Raw genomic sequence first — 17,745 nt, 5'->3', positions numbered from 1 at the left:
AAGATGAAATCTTCTCGCTCGTGTGAGAGTCGTCTAGTTGGAAAACTCCAGGATTTGATGGGTATCTTGTGAATTTCGTTCGCATATTCTGGCACTGCGTTAAGAGTGACATTCTTAGTGTCTTTGTTGAGTTTCATCACAACGGTCGATTGTCAATTCACTCTCACCTGGCCATTGTTTCTCTTATTCCTAAAGACGCAGCCGCATCAGACATCTCGCAGTTTCTCCCCATATCCGTGTTGGGAGGTTTATACTGCATTATCGCCAAGGTCATAACAAATAGGATGCATTCAATCGCTCCTCGGCTTTTTCGGAGGCACATTTCACCTTCATTCCAAATAGACGGCTGCAACATTCTTTTATTCTGGCTACAGAAGTGTTGCACTCTCTCAAGATCAGCGGGCAGCCTTTCTTCACTCTTAAGCTTGACTTTCATAAAGCCTACGACTCGATTAATTGGCCTTTCATTTTCCACATGCTGGCAAATTTTGGCTTTGGTAGGCGCTTCTCCAGCTGGGTGCTTGAGCTGGTTACCAATGCCCAGTCCCAAATTCAAATTAATGGGGTTTGTGGCCAACAGTTCAAACTTGGTCGTGGTCTTCGACAAGGATGCCTATTGTCTCTTTTACTCTTTAACGTCATTTCTGAAGGCCTTATGGTTTTGTTTAAGAGGGCAGTGGAGTGTGGTCTAATTGATTCCCTCGGTATCCAGGAGTTTTTGAGTCATATCCTTACCTACGTCGATGACATGATTATTTTCGGCAGGGCCTCCATCCAACAAATGTTAAGATTCAAGCTTATCCTTTTTCTTTTTTCTATTGATGTCAGGTTTATCTATGAACAATGATAAGTGTTGTTTGTCCATGGCCAATGCCCCTACGTTTATGCTAGCCATGGGCCAGCGGATCTTCGGATGCGTTGTCTTAGAAAACTCCTTTTCTTACCTGGGTCTGCCACTAAAGATCGCGTGTATCCCAACGACAACCTGAAACACAACTCTTCAAAGGGTTCAGAACAAAATATCAGCCTGACAAGCTTTCTACCTTTCTATCACTGGTAGACTTACTCTCATCAAGCACATTTTAAATGTTATGCCAAAATTATTTATGTCTATGTTCCTGATGCCTATGGGGGTTAGTAAGAAGCTCTCTCGGGTGTTGGCGAACTTCCTGTGGTCTGGGTGAGGTACCAACACCGAGCGCCATCTGGTGGGGTGAAAAACCCTAAGGCTTCCTCTTTATAGGGCAGGTTTAGGGGTCCCAGATTCTAGGTTGAGTATAATGCTCGTCGTGAAGCAAAGATGGCTTGCGCACCAACCAGGGTCCTCGTGTGCAAGTATTCTTCTTGCTAAATACATGACTGTTGAATCATTGTTTGGTGGACACCGCGTGATTCGGCAAACCGTGTCACAGTTGCGACGTTCGTGGATCAAAGCTTAGTCTGTTGTTCTTTCAAATGATGTCAATGATGACCCACAATCCTTGTTCTTTGGTCGCACCTAATGACTCTTTTCGCATAAAAGCCTGCTACCTCTCTCTCCTTCCTTCGTGGGTGGACCGATTCCCTGCGTGCCTTATATAGGGCAAGAGACCAACTCCTCACTCATGCTTCTTGACATGACTTATTTTACACGAACGGGTGCAGACAGACAACTTCCTTAAATCCATCAGCTTCCATCTTCCGAGTAAATGTGTGTTGTGCGAGGCAGCCGAAGAATCTGCGTTTCACCTTTTTGGGGAGTGTCCTGTTTTTCAAAACATCTTTAAGGTTACCTGGAATAAGCCAGTTGTCAGCGTGCGATAGAAGTCTTTCGCTATCGACCTGTTGTGGGGCCCTCAGCCAGTGCGCAGTTGCAATAAATGGCAGATTATTTGGCAAACATGGCTATTCTCATCCTGGTGGGCTGTTTGGATGACACACAACAATGCCATTTTTCGGTAAGTTCTAGTAGTTTTCAATAAATTAGTGAAATGTATTTTGGCAGACGTGTACGCCATTCTGCACATTAGCCTCCTAGATCTTCAACGCAATCTGCCACCCTGACCCCCACCTGATCCAGGTTGAATCTCATCGGTTTACTATGTCTTTTGTTTTTAATTTTTGTTTTCTGAGCTTCTAGGCATGTCTGGGGCCTTTTTTGTGTTTCCGGTGAGTTCAATGTTGATTGAACTTTTTTTGTAATTTTGATGGTTATAGTTCGTCTCTCTCTCTCTCTATATATATATATATATATATATATATATATATATATATATATATATGTGTGTGTGTGTGTGTGTGTGTGCGCGCGCGCGCGCATAAGGCTTGTTGGATCATCTGACTCTTAAGGTTGCTGAATCTTGCAATCATAATAAAATTTGCATAGAATCAGTCAAATAGCATAATTTAATTACTCAATATAACGCTCAAATTCAATTTACACACATATATGACTAATTAATCATTGATTTTTAATATTACAAACAAGATTTATAATTAAATTAAAAATCAATTCAAACTTAAATTCATATCCAATATTACAAACCTTAAAAACTAAATTCAAATTAAACATCTAAAATTAGAATTCAGTTTTAAATCCAATTCTTAATTCAAATTATAAATACATTCAAATTCATAGAAAAACTTATAACTTAAAATTGATTTTTTTTATATAAATTCATATTTTAAAAACTAAGCACACAATTGAAATTCAAATTTACATTAAACTCATAATTTAAATTACAATTTCAATTTCAATTCCAAATTTAAATTTAAGTTTCATATAAAATTTTAAACTCATAATCCAAAATCAAATGTAAATTCAAAATGAAATTGAATTCGTATTCATCATTTCAATTTTGATCAAAGCCCATAATTATAATTCAAAATTTAAATTTTGTTTAAAGTTTCAAATTCACAATGTAAAATTTATTTAAAATTTAAATTTAAACTCAAATTAGTTAAAATTCTGAATTAAAGCTTAAAATTTAAAATTCAAATTTAAGAAGAAACTTTTCAAAATACAAAGTTCATAATCTAGAATTCAAAATTTAAAATTCTGATTCAATTTCAAATAAAAACTCATAATTCAATTCCAACACAAAATTCAAAATATAATCTACACCAATAATTAAAATGAAATCCAAACTTGAATTTAAAATTTAATTTCAAATCTAAAATTAAAATTAAAAAATCAAACTTAAACCCACTCAAATTAAATTTAAATTCACATTTCAAAATTTAGTATTCATATTTAAATCCAAATGCATAATTAAAATTTAAATCCAAACTCAAGTTTAAACTCTAATTCTTAATTTAAAAGCTAAATACAAATTCAAATTTAAAGATGCAATTCAATTTTAAATACAAATTTAAATTTTAAAACTAAAGTTCAAATCCAAACTTATAATTAAAATTTAAATTCAAATGTAACCTTACAATTCAAACTATAATCTAAGCAGAAAATTCAATTTTAAATTCAAACTCAGTTTTAAAATTAAAATTTAAATTCAAGTTTTATATGAAAATCTAAACTCATGGCCCAAAATCAAATATAAATTCAAAAACGATTTTGAGCTCATACTCATCTTTTAAATTATGATCAAAGCTCATAATTATAAATCAAATTTTGTTCAAAATTTAAAATTTATAATGTTAAATTCAAACTCAAACTCAAATTCACACCTAAATTAATCAATTAATTATAAGAATCAAATTAGTTATCTTACAAACATGCTTCACACACATATTTTTAACATTTTAAAGATTGAATTGCAAGAATCAAACTAGTTATCTTACAAACATATTTACATACATATATAATATTTTAAAGATTTAAATATAATAATCAAACTAGTTATTTTATCAACATGTTTTATACACACATAACAATTTAATAAAGGTATGTCTATATTCAAATTAGTTAGCCTAAAAACATATTTCACATGTCGATAAAAAAAATAATCAATGAATTGTATCAAACTAGTTATCTTACAAACATGCTTTCGACACACATATACAATATTTTAAAACTTTAATTGCAAGAATCAAACTAGTTATCTTATAAACATGTTTCAATTACATATATGACAATTTAATGAATGTATGTCTATATTCAAACTAATTATCCTAAAAACATGTTTCATACATATTTGAAAAATTAATCAATGAGTTGCAATGTTCAAAATAATGATCTTACACACACACTGATATATATATATATATATATATATGATAATTTTATGAATGATTGAGCATACATAGAAAGTACATTTTCACAAGCACTAGACCTTGTTTGTCGTTGCAGTCTCTTTCGCGGAACATGCACTTTCTCCGCGTAGGACTGATTTTCCACCTCATCAGACTCTTGAGGATCCTTCTCTGATCTTTCAACACAAGCCCTCTTAGGATTTTACTGCGCACTCTCCACCCCAACCTCCTCCCTTTGCTAAGAATCCTCATCTGTAAAAGGACCTTCACTATTCTTCTCCTCCTCCCTTCTCACCCTTAATGGTGTCCACAATCTCACTCTTTATCTCACCATTGCCATTGTACATGGCCAAGTTTTCAGCTTTCTTTAGCTAATTATTGAGGTTAGCAATAACTTCAGACTCAGTCAATAACTTCTTCACCACTACTTGCATCGATGAATCCCCCCTTCTTAGATGTTTCTAGGATATACAACATGATTTTGGCCCAAAAACTCAACCATTTTTGAAGCTCCAACATGATAACAACTTGGTGTCATCCTTGTGCTTTATTTTTCTATTGTATTTTCTGTTTGGGGCGGGTTTGGATATCTCTCTCGTTAAGATCTTATAGATCTGATGATCCATATGTGTGTATAGGATATTAGGGGTTACTAAAAAAGATAAAAAGGTCTTTTAGAGTCAATAAAGGATGTATGAAAAATATTTGAATTGTTAAAGGGCAAGAAAGTTCTTTTATTTGGCTCAACACCCCACCAAGGGCAAGGTGGTCCTTCTATCAAGCTTAACACCCCCAGGGGCATTGTCATCCTTTGGTTGAAGAGACAATCTCTCCAAATTTGATTTTCAAGATAAAAACATTCAAGTAGGTTGGAGGCCTATAAATACATGTATGGTAGTAATGTAAGAATTATATTCTGAATTCAATTTCAATTGAGAATTTCTCAATTTGGCATATTGAATATTAAAGTATGATTGGCTCTTCCTTTTTGGAAGAGATTGGCTCTTTTGGATTCTTACAAAGAAGATTCCTCCATCTTTGCCCTTTTTCTAAAACGGTGAGACCCTTCTTAAATTTCTACCTCTTTCTCCCTCTCACTCGGTATGCCTCCCACAACCTCTCTTTCTCTCATTCACACCCCCACAAGCTCTTTCTTGCACTCAACATCTCCCTATCTCTCATGCCTCTCTAGCTTATCTCTCTTCCACTCCATCTCCAACCCCCTCTCATTTCTAAAATAAAGGTTGCTACCACAACAATTGTTTTTGTTGTTAGCTGCAAAAGGAGTAGAACATTCTTAGTAAAGTCATGATAAAATTTGTGAATCCCATGTCAAATGCGAATGTTCGGCATATCCACAAATGATGTAAGAAGTTTCACATATACAGAGAATGTTCGCTTGAACGTCAGGCGGACACCCGAAAATATGTGGCGGCATCCACATGAGAGAGAGAGAGAGAGAGAGAGGAGAACATTCACCATTCAACATTACCAAAATACATCCAACAGAATATTGGATGGGAGAGAAACAAAAGAGAAACATAAGAGCAAAACAGCCACAATCTAGATGGTGATTGTGCATAGTTCAGAGTACAAGCATATCAACCCCTCCCCCCTACTATGTAATTTAAGAGCCAGATACACATCAGACATGACCCGTTGGCGAAGCCTTTCGAAATCAAATTTGATGCCACTGGAGAGAGAGAGAGAGAGAGAGAGAGAGAGAGAGAGAGAGAGAGAGAGAGAGAGAGAGATGAAAACATGTTAAATGGGTTTTTCAGGTTTTGTGGTGTTTTTTCACAATTCTAATTCCGTAGATATGTTTGGTATGGTCAATTTATTAAGAATCGACATATGTATTATATTTTTTCAATAAAGAAAATGTATTCAGAGCTTAAAAAATTTATGAAGATTTTGAGTTGTTTGATTTTTCAAACCATATAAAAATCTACCCATATGTTGCAATTAAACACTCCAGGAGTTGATGCTTATAAAATCAAGCACTTAGATCACATATGTGTAGTCAAAATTAAAAAAAAAACAAAAAAGCCTAAAAAACCTATTTAACTATTTTCATCAATATATATAATTTTAATAGAACTTTAAAAAAATACAACGAACTAGCTTCTCGTAGTGGCAAGCTCACGAGCTCAGCCTGTTTACCAATGCATAACGAGAATCGTGGACCATTAAATGTTTTGGAATTTTTTTATCATTTATCATTCTAACCTTGATCCTTCATTTTAGGCATTGAAATAACAAACCTTCTTTCTTTCTTTTTATTTTGTTTTGTGTTTTTTTTAGTCTTATAGTAAGTCTAGTTGCTTTTAACCCACTTTTCCAATAAGATGAACATTAATTTTTTTGTTTAAAAACAAAAGTCCAAAGTGCTGGCTGAAAGATGGAGACAATAATGCATCCTTCTTTTCTACTATGTTCAGAGGAGCAATTGATTCGGATGAAAAACTTGTACCAATGAGGTGGTATCCCATGTGGTAAGCGGGGTCCTGTGCCAAGCTGAAGGCACAGGTTCGAATTCCTCTGCCACAAGGGGCTTGGTAGGGGTCTGCCTAACCCCAGCGTGCCTTTCAAAAAAAAAAAACTTGTACCAACGGGGGCTCTGAGTGGTTGGCAGGAGCTGTCCGTGCACACGTCTTGTGGTGGGATGTTGCAGGTTCAAACCCCCGTGGTACGTTGAATAATAATTGGTGAGGTCTGCCCAACCTCGGTTTGCCTTTCAAAAAAATGAAAAAGATCCATGGTGTGAACTGTGAAGGCATGTTTGATAAAGTGGTTGTTGGTGCAATAGTTTGCAATGCGACAATGGCCTTTTATTGTTCCTAATCTTTAATCTTTGAAGATTAAAGATGAATTAAAGCGAACAATTCTTTAAGCAAAGGTGATAAAGCACCATTATTCAATAGATTCCTAGCTTACTTTTATCATGCATATTGATACATTGTGGGATATAATGTGAACAAAGTTGCCAAGATTTTTTTCATCAAATGTAAGATAATTAGGAAGATGAACACCACAGACATTGGACTATGCTAATTTTTGTATAAGGACCATTTCCAAGATCATGATATATAGGATAAGAGATATTTTAAGTTACCTCTTCGAACCAAGGATCATCCTTGAAGCTAGTTAGTCCTTGAGCATCTAATTTCCATTGTGCTTTATAATCTCTTTTATGTGATTGAAAAGGACTTGACTAAAACATTAGGGATGGCAGTGGACCCGGGGGGAACGGGCCCCACCCCACCTCGCCCCATTTGGACCGGGGATGAAGGACATGAAACGGGGATGGAGGTGGGGATGAATGTTAAAATCAAAACCCGTGTGGGGATGGACTTACGCTTTTCCCCGCCTCGCCCCAATCCTTCTAAGGGATGGCAATGAACCGAGGAAAAATGGAGCCCCGCCCCCACCTCGCCCCCGTTTGGACCGGGGGTGGAGGTTAAAATCCAAACCCATGCAGAGATGGAGGCCCAGATTTTGAGACGGGGCGGGGGTGGAGACCTTGTCCCCGGCCCCGTCCATTGCCATCCTTATAAAGCATATGATAGGGTCCATTAAAACTTCCTATAAAGAATCATGAAAGTGTTGGGCTTTCATCAATATTGGATCTCTATGGCATACGCGGTTTCCCTCCAAAAGCACTTGAGCTTTAAAAGGAATCATTTGGGGATGGAAAGGCATATTCAAAGTAGTTGCTTGGATGACTGGATATACACATATGATCAATTCTGAATAGATCTGTGGCTTTAAAGACCACTTACAAACGAGTTGGCTCATATGGAGATCTTAAACATACAAAGATGCATGAAATTTAATGTAGTTGAGGTTAGGGATGCACAATGAGCCGAGCTATCTAGGGCTTGACTTGAGCTCGATCAAAAAATAAATGAGCAAGCTTGAACAAAGGTTTAGACTCAGTACATGTAAACAAGCCGAGCTTGAACAGGTAGGACAGCTCGGTTAGGTCCGATAAACCCGATTAGGCTAGGTTCACATAGTTATATAAAAAAAATTATAATTTATATTTGTATATTATTTTTCTATAAAACACAAGAAGTGGTGTTACAGTTGTGGGTGAGTCTTTAGTCTCTTGCAAAAACTTTTAATTTTTTTTTTATAAATGTGTTCAGCTCGAGCCGAGCCCGGGTATAGGCCGAGCTTGAACAGCCACTTCTTCTCGAGCTCGAGCCGAGCCAGCCTAATCTTGGCTCGTGTGCATCCCTAGTTGAGGTTATCCAAGTTTACAAAAATGACGTCACAAGACTCACAACCAATGACCAGTTACCTAAATTGGATGCTACTAAAGAATTTTCTGGTGGGCTCAGTAAAGGCTTGGATGTAGATGATCCTACCCGGAGGCTACCTGCTTCGATGGAAAACTTTTCGTACAAACAAATAAAAGATTGGGAAGGTAAAAATAAGCAATAAATTGGCACAAAACACTATATGGTGCAAGAATAACCCCACAAAAGCCACATGGGTACTCTACCTAACCAGTGCTACCTTTACAAAGATGAAAAAACATCGTGTCACCATATATTTTTAACATGTATCCTTGACTTTACTTGACCCTAAAAATATTACCAACGGGTACGGGTATGGTTTACCCTGACCCGACCCGAACCAAACTTTATAGAGTCAGGGTATATGGTGATAAATAAGAAGACCTGATTAAGACCCGAGTCCGGATCTGAAGGTCCGATTAATACATAGACATGGGTATAGTTTGTGAAATTTTATGTCAGACCCGGACCCGACCTAAGTTCCGATTAAGACCCATAAATTTTCAATGTAAAAACGAAAAAAAAATATTGTTTTTTTGGGTATAATCCAGATTTGGTTCATGTAGTTCTCATTGGGTCCGGGTATAGTTTTTCTTATAATGAACCCGATTAGACCAAGGGTCTGGACCTGATACTATACCCGAAAATCTAATCCAAGTCTGATTCGACCTAGTCCGAACCAAACCCGACCCGTTGACACCCCTACCAACGGAGGCTCCGCGTGGTTGGTAAGAACTGTCAGTGCAGGTGATCAAACCCCAGTTGGTACGTTGAATAATAACTGGTGGGAGCTTGCCTTTAAAAAAAATATATATATATATTATAGAAATATGCCTTGGCTTGAAGAATGCACGTATCCGTTAAGTTATCAATGTAATGCAGTATTAGCTTATGGGACTCTGCTGATTTAATAGGGACGACTTGTAATTGTCACTAAGTTGACGAGTTATATATATGCAAAAAAAAAAAAATGAAGTATTTTACATCATAGGATTCCTGTAGTATAGAACTAAATACTGTAGTATTTGGTTTGCAATCAATAGGTTTAAAGATAAAATCTTATTGCTTTCAACTTTGAAACAATGAATGTTTTTATAATTTTATTATTTCCATCGCTGAAACAATGTATCCTTTTTGTGATAACCCAACTCGAGCTTGGGCTCATTATGAGCTCAAAATCAGCATGGCTCACCACAAGAATGAGCCAAGCTCAAACAGTTCAACCTTGGCTCGTTCAGCTTGTTTACCAGCTCTAAGTATGAACCATATTTGATTCCATGATACGCACCTAATTGGATCAAACCACCAATCTCTTGTGAAAATGGATCGGTTTGGTATGAAATTTGGGTCTCTCTCTAGTGCAGTGGACTGTTTTATGTTAACTTCGTTGACAAACCGATGATTGAAATTATGGTGGCCTTGACCGAAGGGAATATATACACATGGGTTAGGTCAAAAGGAATCTCCACCATTCTTTTCTCTTTGAAAGAAGTTCAACCCAACAAACGTAAACTATTTTTCATCTCAACCAAGATAGTGACATGACTTTGGTGCCTGTCGATCTACCACGCACAAAAGGGTTGCTGATCTCTGTCATAGTGCTCGACTCAATAGTGTGGTTAGAAAGATGCATGGGATTCAACAGTAGGTTAATTGGTATGGATTAGTGCCATCTTTTGTATGACATGGATGCCATTTTTGTGCTTTAAAGAAAAATAGAAAAAAGAAGAGCCCTGTATTGGGTCTGAGAAATAAGCCGAGCCACTCATGTTTGGTTCATAAAAAGCTGCTTCAAATTCGTAAAGTATACTTGGCATGCGGAATATGAACAAGAGGTGTTTGGCTATGCTCGGTTTGGCTCGTATAATTTTGTCGATGCTAATAACTCGCTCATCCGACAATACGCACTTCCAAGATAAGGTGATCTGCCAAATTTGTGATCTAACATCCAAACCATATGTTCATTGATCTCATCACCGTTATCCCTCTTGCCCATGGTGGGGCCCCACCAAAAAGGCATTGATGGTGTAATCATTAGCGGTCCTTGATCACCACAATGGACAGTGGTGATGCTAGATCACAAACACTCTGTGATTTGGCAGCATCACTTGATTTTGCTTTCACGAAGATCATACATAAGATTTTTGTGCCTCGTTGTAACACCTCGATCTAGGACCTCTTGAGTTCGGGTTCGTGGGTATTACTTTTCAGAGAAAAACGTGAAAAATGAGTGCAGAGAAAATATGAGATAAATTTTTTTAATTAAAATATTATAATCTCATAACCAAATGTCATATCAGCTACATCATCTAACTCAAAAGCACATATTTACATAATGTTCAATGAATAAAGACAATAAAGTAAAAGTCTCTGCACGATTCTCTGGTCATCTGTGAACACCTTTGAACAACTAAGGTAGATCTCCTGTAACCTACAATTGTAATTATTAAGAAGGTGAATCTAAAACTTACTTTGTAATTATAAATAATATAAGATTCTAAATTACAACTATAGTGGGCTTTAAGCTCATAATCTTAGCTTTGTTTTCTTCGTAAGAACACACAAGTTTGTCTTTCTTAAATTCCTTCATTAATTTTATCAAACTCATAAGTTAACATTCAATAATATATATATACATCTTATATAATATAATATAGTGTAAAACAAATGATTTATTTATTTATTTATAACTCAAGAAACCACACTCGATATGAAGACCTAGTCATGATAACTCAGCCTGACATACCTACAGTCATCATACCGGCGGTGTAAAACTGCGAGACTAGGACCCCTAGCCCCTAAGCCTATGCTTGTCCAGAGAGAAACACACATGAGCCTGGAACCTAGACCACCCGTCTAGTGGCCAAGGCCCCACCCCACTACACTATATCATATAATATAGTGTAAAACAAAAGATTGAAGTATTTGGTTTGCAATCAATGAGCTTAGAGATAAAATGTAGTCATTTTCAGCTCTGGGACTTTTGTTTTGTAATCCTATTGCTTCCTGCCCTAAATCAATGTATTTTTATTTGAGAACTTGGCTTAGCTTGTCAGAAGAATGAGCCCAACTTGAACACTTTAAGCTCAGTTTGTTCAGCTAATTTACCAACCTGGTTCCTTATATCCTGATTCTTTTGGATTGTTTTGAGGTCATTTCAAGGCAGTTCCTCTCAAATGCCACCTTCCAATTTGAGCCTAAAAGAAATATAAAGTGAAAGGAGAGTGGTATTTGTTCACCTTTTTACCCAAAAGGAAGCTTTCAATAATGCCAGCAGTAAGAGCAAGCTATTCTCCTGATCCTGATCCTGATCCTGATCCAGATCCAGATCCTCCGCCATCTTCTGATCTTGAGCCTGATCATCCGCCTTGGTGACTTCCACTCCTCTATTGGATTAGGCCATCAAACTAAAAGACTTAAAATCGGTTGCTTACAATTGCTTCACCTTAGATTATGAAAACCCAAAAACCTAACTCCATACAGAGGTAGTGAGATAGAGGGAGCAGTGACCTCATCCCTATGTGGACTCGGATGCTGTAAGAGTTGTTGATTGAGTTGTTCCTACTTAAATGTTCATACCAATGGTGGAGTGAAAAGCTGTCGTTGATTCATCTCCACCTGCCAACCATGAAAACTGAAAAATAACTATAAATCTAAGCATGAAGTTAACTCTTATTTCTCGGCTGAAACCTTGGCTTTAATCTTTCCGCATGACAGAAATATTCAGGTCAACCTCGCGCTCGATAGACTCAACAAGTAGCAAGGGCAAGACAATGCAGTGGCGTCTATAGCGACGAAAGAATTGGGTTTAGAGAGGACTTTCCTTTTTCAGTGATTGCTTGCTGCTCTATTTTTAGCCAGACAGCACCTTTTTTTTTTTGAAAGGCAATCTGGGGTTAGGCAGACCCCCACCAGTTATTAATATTATTCAACGCACTACTGAGGTTTGAATCTGCAACGTCCTACCACAAAGGCAACGTGCACTGACAGCTCCTACTAACCACACAAAGCCCCCATAGGTCGTCACTTTTCTTTTTTTATTAAAATAATACTTTTGTTGGATAGAAAGCCTGATTTCACTCTTAGATTGCTGCTCAAAGTTGAATACAACATCAAGTGGCATGAGTTTGGCAATGAAATATACTAACTCCATCTAGGGGTACCAGAAAACGATTCTTTAGGAATGCATGTTGCACAGTTTATGAATGTTTCTTCATGCATGCTCCAAATCTACATTTAAATGAAGCATTTTCTTTCTTGAAAAACTATACTACCAAGTAATAATATCTCGAATCTAGTAAATATGATATTCAAAACTTAAATTAGTTAGATACAAATTGGTCTTGCTACTGTTCATAAGTGGTCATGGTGATAAAGAGCTGGTTTTAGATAGCCCAAACTAATCAGATGTAAATTTTTTGTTTTAGGTAACCCAAATTAATCAAATGTAGATTTTGCTTCCCCCACATGACAATTAAACAACTCCATCATGGAAGTGATTTTAGATAGCCCAAATCAATCAGATGCACGTCTTGCTTCCCCATATGACAACAAAACATCATAGAGCAATTCATGAAGGTTTCGACCACTTTACTGCAACGTAAATAATTTCATCCCATGAAAGCTTGTTGCTATATCATGGTTTTCATGACAGTTGATTGCTTATTGTTTTTCTAAACTATTTTAATTTTTTAATATTTTAACTATTTAGTCTTAAAGCTTATGCCTCATTCTTAAAAAAAAAAAGAACATACATTTCACCATCTCGATGCATGGTCAAGGCTTATGCCTTGCTTTATATTTTGCCCCACTTCAATGTTTTTAACAACATTGTCATTAGACCTTCTCTTATAGATTGGTGATAGGCATCTTAATTACCATAAACCATGATTTCAACCCTTACTGGTATGGGTACATGAGGGTTTAAAAAGTTTCCGGTGAGTTTTTATTTGTAACTCGTATTGATACGAGTTTCTAATAAACATTGATACAGTTTTCTAAAAGAATTGGTATGAGTTTTGAAAAAGTTGATATGAAGTATATATTTTTACAAAGATACCTACAAAAATCAATCATTGTTGTATAATAATTTTTTCCAAATTACAATATTTTGATCTCTTGATAAAAAAGTGTCTTTATAAAATGAAATTATTGTTTGTATGCAGAATTGCTAATAAAAATGAACTTGATACTCATTTTGTAATGCATTAATAATGTGTTTCTATGTAAGAATATTGAAGATGACAGACGCTTCTCAAGCTTTGAGATGAGTTTTATTAAACATTTGATATTTTTGTCTATCAAAGATGACTTCCGTACCAATATCTGATATTAGTATGCCTTATACACAATATGCTAATTAGGTGCATCAAGTACCAATGCAACTCTGGGCCAACAAACAAACATAACAAAAGCGGAAAACAAATTGAGTCTGACAAGGTAAAACACAATAAGAACACAAGAGCTCCCCATAAATGAGTAGGTCCCAAAGAGTCTTATCTTCTAAACCTTTCTAAAAAAGTTTCAAAAGACAAAGTTTTGGGTGTCTGCCCAATCTGAACTGTAGATGCATTTTTCCACAGCCTGCTTATCAAAAAACATGCATAAAAATAGATGCTATGCATGCTTAGATGTGTTTTTAGAGTGGCAAAAATCGATGGTTCATATTGCGCTAAAACTTGATAAGATAAAAATAAAATATCCTCGTTGAACAGATTCAATCCAAAGCATGAAGTTTGATAAATAAGCAATCATAAACACATCTATAGTTTGGATTAAGAAGAAAATGTCTATTAATATGTTCTCCAGACGTGTTTAGGATGCCTAAAACATAGAATGGTCATTCTCTCTCTCTTTCTCTCTCTCTCTCTCTATATATATATATATGTGTGTGTGTGTGTGCAGCTACAGCGGGAAGATGTTGGCTGTCCATCACCGCACGTGATGGACGGCCATCATGCTGAAATGGCCCAAAAAACGCTGCTTTGTACTTTTTTGGGCTTTAGCGTTCTGGACTGCCGCTAACGCCCCAGGGGATCGCGTGGCATTTTTGAAAGGGACATTAGCCGCGGTTAACCGCCGCTAAAGGTCTTTTTTGCACAAAGAAGATGCTGTTTCAGCGTTTTTTGTGGGGATTCAGCTGAGCTTCCATCACTCCCGCGTTGGAGGCTCAGCAGCACTACATTCGACTTGCGCTCCTAGTGATTGCATGCGCTCCTACACATCACTATATATATATATATATATATATATATATATATATATATATATATATATATATATATATATATATATATATATATGGGGCTGAAAAGAAAAACAAAAAACAAAGAGAAAGGTCATGGTGTGTCATTTTGCAAAAACATGAGATGCCCCACCTCTCTCTCTCTCTCTCTCTCTCTCTCATGGAAGTGGAACAACGCATCCCAAAGAATTGCATACCGAATAAAGCAGATATGAAGCAACACTTATATGGTCTGTGTGCAGCTATACTCTATAGAGACAAACAAGATAGTTGTTAATTAAAGGGAGCTAAGCATCATATCAAACTTAGGAATTGATTTGTGGACAATACCAACATTACTGTTGTTTAAGTGATAACACCATAGTAAAACAACAACAACATGCATAGGCTTATTCTTCCTTCAAAACCTGGGACAAGCTAAAGAAACTTCTTTAATCGAGCATAAGCCATTGTCTTAAGGGTTCTTGCCAACGCCTGGCGTCCTGGGATCATGCTTCGGGTTCGGTCCTTCGGGCTGGTAGTCCAATATGAATGGCTCCACAAGTTCCCGTGTTTGGATCTGCATGTGAACAAAAATACTCACAAGTTCCGTTGCAGATCCACAGAAAAAGAGAAAAAGAAAAACTATAATAGATTGTTAAGTGCATGACAATAACCCATATATAGAGTGAATGATTTATACAAACCAAAATCTTGCAAACTGTAGTACGAAATGGAAATTTTCATTTTTTCCAAAATCTGATCTTATTAATGTGTTATACAAGCTTGATTTTGTGAGAATTGACTTTTGGATCATCCGATTATGACATGTGAGTAAGTTGCTTTAAGTCTTGAAAATCAATTTCTCATAATTTTCTTAAAATTCAAACCTCAAAGTTTTTTGTTGAAACAGTATGATCCAAGTGTTGATTCCTAGCAATGATCATGCCTAAAGCATCTGCAATAGCATATTTTTGAAAAAAAAGTGCTGGCAATGCCCAGTTCATATGCAATTTGTACCTCTTGTAGTTTCTATATCTACATACACACATGATATATATATATATATATATATATATATATATATATATATATATATATATATATATATATATATATATATATATTGAAATATATGTAAACCAGCAAAATATGTAAACTAGTATGAACTGAGATTTTCATAGGTTTTTTTTGCAAATCTAACCCTACAGATACATTCGGCATGATCCATTTGCTTGGAATCGACTATTGGATCATCCTAATCAGAGTAAAAAATATGGTTTTGTATGCTTGAATATTTACAAAAATTCTTAGCCGTTAATTTTCAAGCCTTAAAAGATCATTTTTATACATGGTAATCGGATGATCTAAGAGTCTATTTTTATAAAGCTAACCATCTAGATCGCATCCATAGGGTAAAATTTTAGAAAAAAATAAAAAAACCTCTAAAAATCTTGGTGCATACCGGTTTACATATTTTGCTGGTTTATATATTTCAGGTACTATATATAGAGAGAGAAAAAGAGAGATATTGAGAGAGACCTCATGCGTTTTGTCTACGAAGTGATGAGCTTCATCTAACATGCCTTCAGTTGCACCTGCAAGAGATTAGGATACAAAAAAATCAGCTTTTTGGAAGATGAATATAATGAATGGTTTGAAGTCCATACCTGAATAGGAAAAAAGCAAGAGGGAAAGGAAGAGGAGCAGATAAAAGTTTGGGGCATGAGACATGGCCGCTCTTTGATTGTATGAAGTTTTTGTTCCTTGTGCTAAGTGGGAAAGGGAGACTTAAATGGTATTAGACTCATGGATTCGATGGGCCTGTTGGGTTGCCATTCTCCACTCACTCCAAAAGATTGAAAATCATGAAACCCAACAAGCATGAGCCAAAGTCAACTTGGGTCCCTCACAAAAGGAAAAAATATGTTGATGGGTTACAACCTCAATTAAGATATAAAGACATCCATGCATGCATACATGATACATGGCATTCATGTGATGGCTAGCGACAAAATTTAAATTGGCTAAAGTTTGTATGCTGATTGCTGAGAAACAAAATGAGCAGTTATGACTTGGCTCATGTTTGGCTTACAAACTCATAAAATAAGTTTGGCAAGCTGAATATGAAAACAGTTTTACCATTCGGCTCAGCTTGTCTCATTAGGCAGTAATAAGTATATTTTATATGTATTTTACATCACATAATGTAGTGTAAAATAAAGTGCTGAAGTATTTGGCTTGCAAGATTGCTTTGAGCTATAGCTCAATTCAACAATTCAATAGGTCCACAGTTCAATTCCTATTACTTTCAGCTTTGAAACAATGTACTGTACAAAAAGACAAGACAGCTCAAGCTCGGCTCGTTTAGCTGAAGCTCATATTGTGCTCGAGCTTGGCTTGACACAAGAATGAGTTGTCATTGGGTGATTATTAACCAATATGTATTAGTTTGTCATCTTTGGAATATGCACAGGAGTTTATCTGGTTTCGCTACTCACTTCCCAAGATATAATAGTGGCATCCATCTCAACCACTAAAAGTATATACCAAGTCAAACATTTAAAGTTTTTTACAGAAGAAAAGGTAATTTTATTGAAGATGGAAATAATTATCGCAGGGCAAGAGGGGATGAGGAATCGCCGCCTGCCAAATGTAAACACATCTGAAGATGTTAATAGTGAATCTCTATACAACTATGTCACCTAGGTGCGGGTGTGGATATGAGTGCAAATGTGATGATGCGGCACTTTAAAAAAACTTGGTGCGAAAGGGCAGTATATATATATATATATATATATATATATATATATATATATATATATATATATTAACAGGTTTAAGTTAATACTAGTGTATGTGTATGCATTTATGTATTTATTTATATAATATAGATAAAAACTGAACTTAGGGTTAACTTAATCTACTTTTAGACAAATAGACCTTAGTGTAGACAAATAGACCTTAGTGTGGTTGCAGGGGTGTAGCTAGGATTCATGTGAGGGGGGAGGCAAACAGGGGTGTACCCAA

The 17,745-nt window shown here is 36.0% G+C and overlaps 1 long non-coding RNA gene across 1 annotated transcript; it reads right to left on the bottom strand.

The window, feature by feature from the left end:
* Positions 1 to 15,019: 15,019 nt before the first annotated feature.
* On the bottom strand, positions 15,020 to 16,466 carry LOC149836816 (uncharacterized). The gene is made up of 3 exons (XR_016432063.1): positions 16,386 to 16,466; positions 16,258 to 16,313; positions 15,020 to 15,295 (listed from the first exon to the last, which is right to left on the bottom strand). It is a non-coding gene; the product is annotated as an uncharacterized LOC149836816 (long non-coding RNA).
* Between the last annotated feature and the right edge of the window lie 1,279 nt (positions 16,467 to 17,745).

Source organism: Nuphar pumila, chromosome 5 (assembly GCF_984573655.1).
Source record: "Nuphar pumila chromosome 5, dmNupPumi1.hap1.1, whole genome shotgun sequence".
In the NCBI taxonomy this organism is placed as follows: Eukaryota; Viridiplantae; Streptophyta; class Magnoliopsida; order Nymphaeales; family Nymphaeaceae; genus Nuphar; species Nuphar pumila.
This window is presented reverse-complemented; position numbering and strand designations above follow the sequence as displayed.